Genomic DNA, 6,278 nt, shown 5'->3' with positions numbered 1-6,278 from the left:
TGGTCAGCAATGACTGGGGAAAAATTGGGAAGAAAACTCAAAGAAACTTTGTTGGTAGCAAGTCACTCTTGAACATGACACTTCCACTCCGTGTCCGAGTCGAGTTGGGTTGTTTCATTCACCGGTCACATCACCATGGTCACACCATACCATCCACATTTGGGGTTAATGCTACCAATCCATCACATCAGTGTCGCCGATATGTTCAAGAGAAGTCATCCAGAGAAGTCACCTGTGTCTCACCCACTACCATACATTATACTCCATTCTTTCATGATCACCACCCTGAACCTTATATCACCAGATCATTTTCACCTCCATCAAAATCATTTGCTCCGTTTCGTGTCATTGATGTGGGATTCATTAAGGCCCTCCTGTGACGGATCACTTCTTGTCGACATCAGCTCGTTATCCAATAATTTGATCTAGGAACACCCCATTCAGTACTTTGAAGCTTGCATGCCTCAATGGCAAGCTTCTCACTTTTGGCGACAGGTTTACATCAATGGCCTTCGACCGAAAGATTTTGCATGGTGTTCGACGCCAAGTCCTTTATTCACACCACGTGAATTGTACTGCAATACCTTGAGGGTCATTATCATTATCGGTGATTCCTCTCGCGCTTGTTAACAATTTACATCATTGACTGGTACTCAAGCAATGTCCTTCCATGTTCGACTTCAGAACATTTCTCACATGGATCGACTTGTACTTCGAGTGAAGATCGGACGAGATTGAAGATCCCGGATCTAGTTCCATCCATCCAGACTGTGATATATATTCAGGGAAATAAGAACATTAAGTGTACATCATTGCAGCACAGATAATCATCCTACCAAAAGGATGATGGCTCTATCAGAATCATCAGTCTACACTCAGACGGTTGTCTGTCCTATGTACATGAAAATGAATTTATAAAGCTGAGCATGGGAATGCCCGCCTCAGCTAGATCATGAAAATATTATGAAGATAATGTATTGTATTGTATCTTATTACAGGTCTCCTCCCAGCATTGAAAGAACTTCGGATCCTCATAATAAAGCATTTCACCCGACACCAAAAGGTTAACGGCCTCATACTTTAGGGGGCAACTGTTATAGACATTTTTGTGCCCTACAACTCCAAGCATGAAATGTCCATAAACCAAGGGCTCCTAAGTCCCTAAAAGTGTTGTTCTAACCCCTAAAAGAACAAGGTCAACAGATTACAGCTTCTCCCAGAAGTTCTCCACCAGAAACTGCTTAGAATTGGTCAAAACATGATCATTGCAGCTGCTCCATTGGCTAAGTGCGTTGCATCTCACCTAAATACACTGTGAGGGTGTGTTGCATTTCAAAAGTCCCTTCTGTGGGGTGCGATGGGCGAGAAATGACAAATGGAAGTGTCATTCCGCGAGGTGGAGAGGCAATGGAAGCTTCCAGAATCTTCTCCTGTGACACTTGCCTCACTGAATTCGACCAAGGATGAGTAAGAGGCCCTCAGTCTCCAAGTGGAAGCAAGAACTGACAGAGAGAAGACACTAATCAAACCATAAGTTGACTCATCCCCCTTACAGATATCTATGTATGGATCCCTCATCCCAGAGATCCAGAGGCTGGAATTTTTCATATTGTAAGGAATTGCTGTTGGTTTCTAGAGACAAACATCAGATTGTTGGGTGATCTATGCTTTGTTTGAGGTGAAGAGGGGCTTCTTTGCTGGGAGGTTGATGCTGGGTCAGAACAACTGGTTGTAAATCCTCTTGGATATTTTCTTGTTTATCAATAAAAGATATTTGAATTTTCCTCCATGCTTTTGTATCATTGATGCTTGTTACATTTGTATGGTCAATTTAAATCTGATCCTAAGTTGTTTATGAATATAGATCCATGTATTTGTATAGTGCTATGCTTCTGTGATCTTACAGGTACTTTGTGAAGCTGGGCATGCAAGGAAGCAGGTAGCTGAGGACTATCAAAGAAAAGAGGGATCGAATCGAAGGATTAGCGCAAGACAGAGGTTGGTCTTTCTGTTCCTCTCTATCTATAATTCATAAAGGAAAAACAAAAGTAGTTTTTCTCTATTTGTTTCTAAGGCAGCTGTCACACCTTAGTGGGATAGAGAAGTTCTATATAGACACTTTTCCCTGTAACACTTGGCCATGCACCAGCAGTAATGATTTTTCATGAAAAATAAAAAAATATAAACTTTTTGTGATTTGGAGCTCCCTATCAAAAGCGTGCGCCAAGGAGAAAAACCCTGTTTTTTGTGCAAAAAATTTCAAAATTTCAAAATGTGCTCCAAATTTCTTGAAATTTGGGTTGTACCCTCTCCATGACATGTCATGCTGGTCCAAAGAGGCCTCGGCCAAGATTCGGAGCCGATCTCGCTCTATTTTCCTCTTTTGTCTTTTTGTCACCTTCCTCAATTTCGCCTTTAGGCTCCTGATTCCCGCTTTGGAGCTCAAGTTTCGGGCCATGTAATGGTAAGTCATGCACCTCAACATTTTCTTTTCCCTATTGGCCTTCTCCAACAGCTTCTCCAAGTGAATGTTCACTTTCTCTAAAACATACTCCTGGCCCTCATCTCTTTGCTCCATAGGTCTACCTTGTGCTACCATGATGTGTTGCCGATTTTCCTTGATCAGTTGCAACTCTATCTCAGCTTGCTGATCCTCAAGTTGTTTGTTCCTCTACTCCAGGTATCTCATATTCCATTTACCTCTCTCCAAGTCAAGGGATAAGGCTTGGATCTCTGTTTGCTACTCCTGGATGATCTCTTTAAGCTGTGCATTTTGCGGACCCGTATCTGGATCATCATCATGAAGGAGAATGAAGTCGGTCTCTCATTCACCTGATGGCCCCTCATCCTGCATTGGGCTCTTTCCTCTGTCCTATACCTGTGGTGTTGATGTCGGAGCCAAGGCCCCTTCCACCTCGTGTGGAGATAACACTCGCTTGGCTGCTGCAAACCACTGCCTGGTGCCCTTCTGGTAGGTAATGAAAATCGACACAGTAGCAGTGTGTGGGTCATGGCTTTCATGCTGATGAGAAGGTCTACCCATCTCAAATATAGTCTCTAAAGGTCCATGTGAAGCTTGGAAGAAGTCACAAGAGATGAAATCATACCAAGTGATACCCTGTAAATCAAGCTAATGCACCACCAAAATCTTGATGAGAGAAAAATGAAAAATGATGTTGAACTGCTGCTCAGGGGTCTTGTGTTGCACAAGGGTGGTCATCCTCTCTATGTTTCGACATATGAAATATGGGATGTTCATCATGTGTACCCGGGTGAAATGCATGAGAAACCTGATGTGATAAGCATATAATCGGGAGAAACGGCCTTCACAACTGAAATACTTCATAATTAACTTCATTAGACGGGCATATTCATCTTTAAGATATCGGAAGGGAAACACTCTCTTAAGCTGCCTCAAGAAACCAGGTTTAACATATGGCTCATAATGTTGTTGGTCAACTTTTTGTCTCTTGTTCCATGGCTCTCCAATATTAGGCATGCCAGTAGCTAATGAGATAGAGTCCGGTGTAAGTGTGAAAGTAATGTTGGCCAAAGTAACTTGAGCACCATGTAAATGTAGAACAAATAGGCTAGCCAACTCATGGTGAAATTGAACATTTGCAACCTTTTCACAAAACTCATAGCATGACTGGAACTGAAAAAAAGAGACGGCAAGAGGGCAGGCTTGCAATTCTTTGAGGGTAGTCGGTTCTCCTCTAACATGTCTGCCACTTTTATGAGGCCTGCAGGGTGCACGTTCTTCCGTGGGTGAGTCACTTTGAGTTTCCACCTCATAGTCAGATGAATGATCAGATGACATAATTGATGCTATGAAAACTGCTTGGAGAAATGAATGCTGGTCGCAAGACTGTGTTGGAATGTTGTTGTAATATGGTTGAAATCTGTCACCAAGGGAGCAACGTAACAAGGGACTGTTAGGGAGGGAAAATATGAAGGGATTAGGAGTATTAGGATAGATTTTATTTAGGGCAATGTAGGAGGGTTTGGAAACTTTGCATAGGGTAGGGTTTGGGGTTTTACATTGGGAAATGGGTGAAAGGGAATTGGGGATAAGGGTTTAGTAATTTTAGGGGATAGGGAGCAATGACATTCAAAGGGATATGGTATAAGGAAAAAGGGAATGAAGGAAAAAGGGACAGATGGGATGGAAGGGAAACCTTGGTAACAAAATGATGAATTTGCAGCCCTTAACAGCAATTGACATAAGTATTTTTAGAGGTAGGGTTTGGAAATTTTGTTTCAAACATTTGGAACCATAAACCACCATCACACAACACACAAAAATGTATGAACCACCAAGATGTTGACTTTACCTAGCACGTCCAAGCAATTCAATGGTGATTTGGAGGAATTTCGGGCATTTTTTGGGTGTTAGACTGTATGCGTTGCGCTGTCGGTTCTATGCGCTGCGTGCTACCGGTGCACCGCACCCGTTAAAAATTGCACTGGAGGATCGCACCCAATGCGCCGTGCTAGCCCAATGCGCCGCGCGACCTGCTGTATGCGCCACGCCTATCAAGTCACCTACAACTTTGCCCAAAACGTGCGCTAGCTCACCCAATTTACTTTGAAATGTTTCTCTCTGACCTTGGCATTTAAAATGACCTTGATCCTTATGAGGAAGTCTGTATAAAGACATGGAGACATGGTTTTTATTTTTGTTTCTTCAAAACCCACTTTTGGAATGTTTTGTTTTGGCACTTTTTCCACAATTTAATGCAACTCTATATTTCACATTTCCTTTTTGGATTTTTGATTAAAATGATGAAATTTTTGGTAATTTTTTGCAGGGGTAGCTGACATGGAATTTGGCAAAGGATGATCAGTCTCTACTTTTGAAGTACTTCATGGTGGAGAACTTTACATATTTATCATAAACATTAATTTGACAATTTCCTCTTCAAAACAGAGTTTTGAAGGGGAATCACCCTTGAGCATTATGGATGATGAAAATCTGGAGATGAAACTTGTTGAACCTCCGTCTGGACTGTTGGGATTATTGGGTACTTTGAAAACATGAATTATGAAACCCTAGACCTATGACTGACATGATTTTATGCCCATCAAAAGACCAAATATTGGTTGTCATTTAATGAACTTTGATGAACAGACCTGAGCCAGTAGGTACAAAGCATGAGGGGTAATGACTGACAAGACCCTTCCGTCAGATTATGGCATGCCCCTAGCAGAATGTAGTTGAGTGAATGGAGTGAGACACCTAAAAATGAAATGCAGAAAGAGTTTTGATCTCTGACGGAGGACTGACAAGACCGACTCTAACATTGGCTCCAATGGGGGATGGTAGCTCCTCCGAGGTGCCAAGAACGGTAGATCTTTGGGAGAGAGGACAGTGCCTTCATCCATTGGGATATGGAGTCATTATTTCGACAAACAACACAAAACTCTTGACTCATTTATTGACTGAACTTAACTCGAACTGACTCAAATTTGGACTTAAAATGACTCGAAGACTGAATAGACAAACTCAAACCAAAACTGAAATAAAATGGTATTTACAGTGACAATCGAAGCAGCATAAACAACTCAGAAATTGTACTGCTTGGGCATCCAACCATTGATCAGCCCTCCTGGAAAATCTTCCTTGTTCATTTCCTTCAGAAGAAAGGAATTCTGACCCCGATATGCTGCAATATTGAAGGGACCTTTCCAAAGATTCTTGAATTTACTGTGCTTACCCTTTTCTTCATCCCTCGCATCCCACTTCAGCACCACATCATCCAAGTGAAATTTGTTCACCTTTTCTTTTCTGTCATAAATTTTCTTAATCTTCTCCTGCAACTTGGATGTTTTTTGGAAAACTTCTTCTCTGGTCTGCTGCAAATGGACCATTTGATTCAATCTTCTCTGCATAGGATCGTCTTCACTGCCAGCCTCTTGAAGAAGTTTGACTACTGGAGCTGTGAGAGAGGTAGGAAACACTGTATCAACTCCATACACAAGCTCAAAGGGGACATACCAATGGATTTCTTTTGACTGACTCGATCTGCCCAAAGTGCATTGACCAACTTCTTATGCCAGCTCTTCTTGTTGATTTCCAGCAGCTTTTTAATGATGTTGACTAAATATTTGTTAGAAAACTCCACCAACCCATTGCCTTGCGGATGATAGGTAGTTCAGTGACCCAAAATGATGTGATATTTATGACAAAACTCTACCATCCTTTTGGATTTGAAAGTTTCTGTGTTATCAGTGATTAACTTATTCGGGCAACCAAAGCGAGATAAGATGTTATTTTC

This window comes from Pinus tabuliformis, chromosome 5_2, assembly GCF_031772625.1.
Source record: "Pinus tabuliformis cultivar Carrire ecotype Pingquan chromosome 5_2, CPIR1, whole genome shotgun sequence".
NCBI classification, from domain to species: Eukaryota; Viridiplantae; Streptophyta; class Pinopsida; order Pinales; family Pinaceae; genus Pinus; species Pinus tabuliformis.
Note: the sequence above shows the minus strand (reverse complement) of the source record.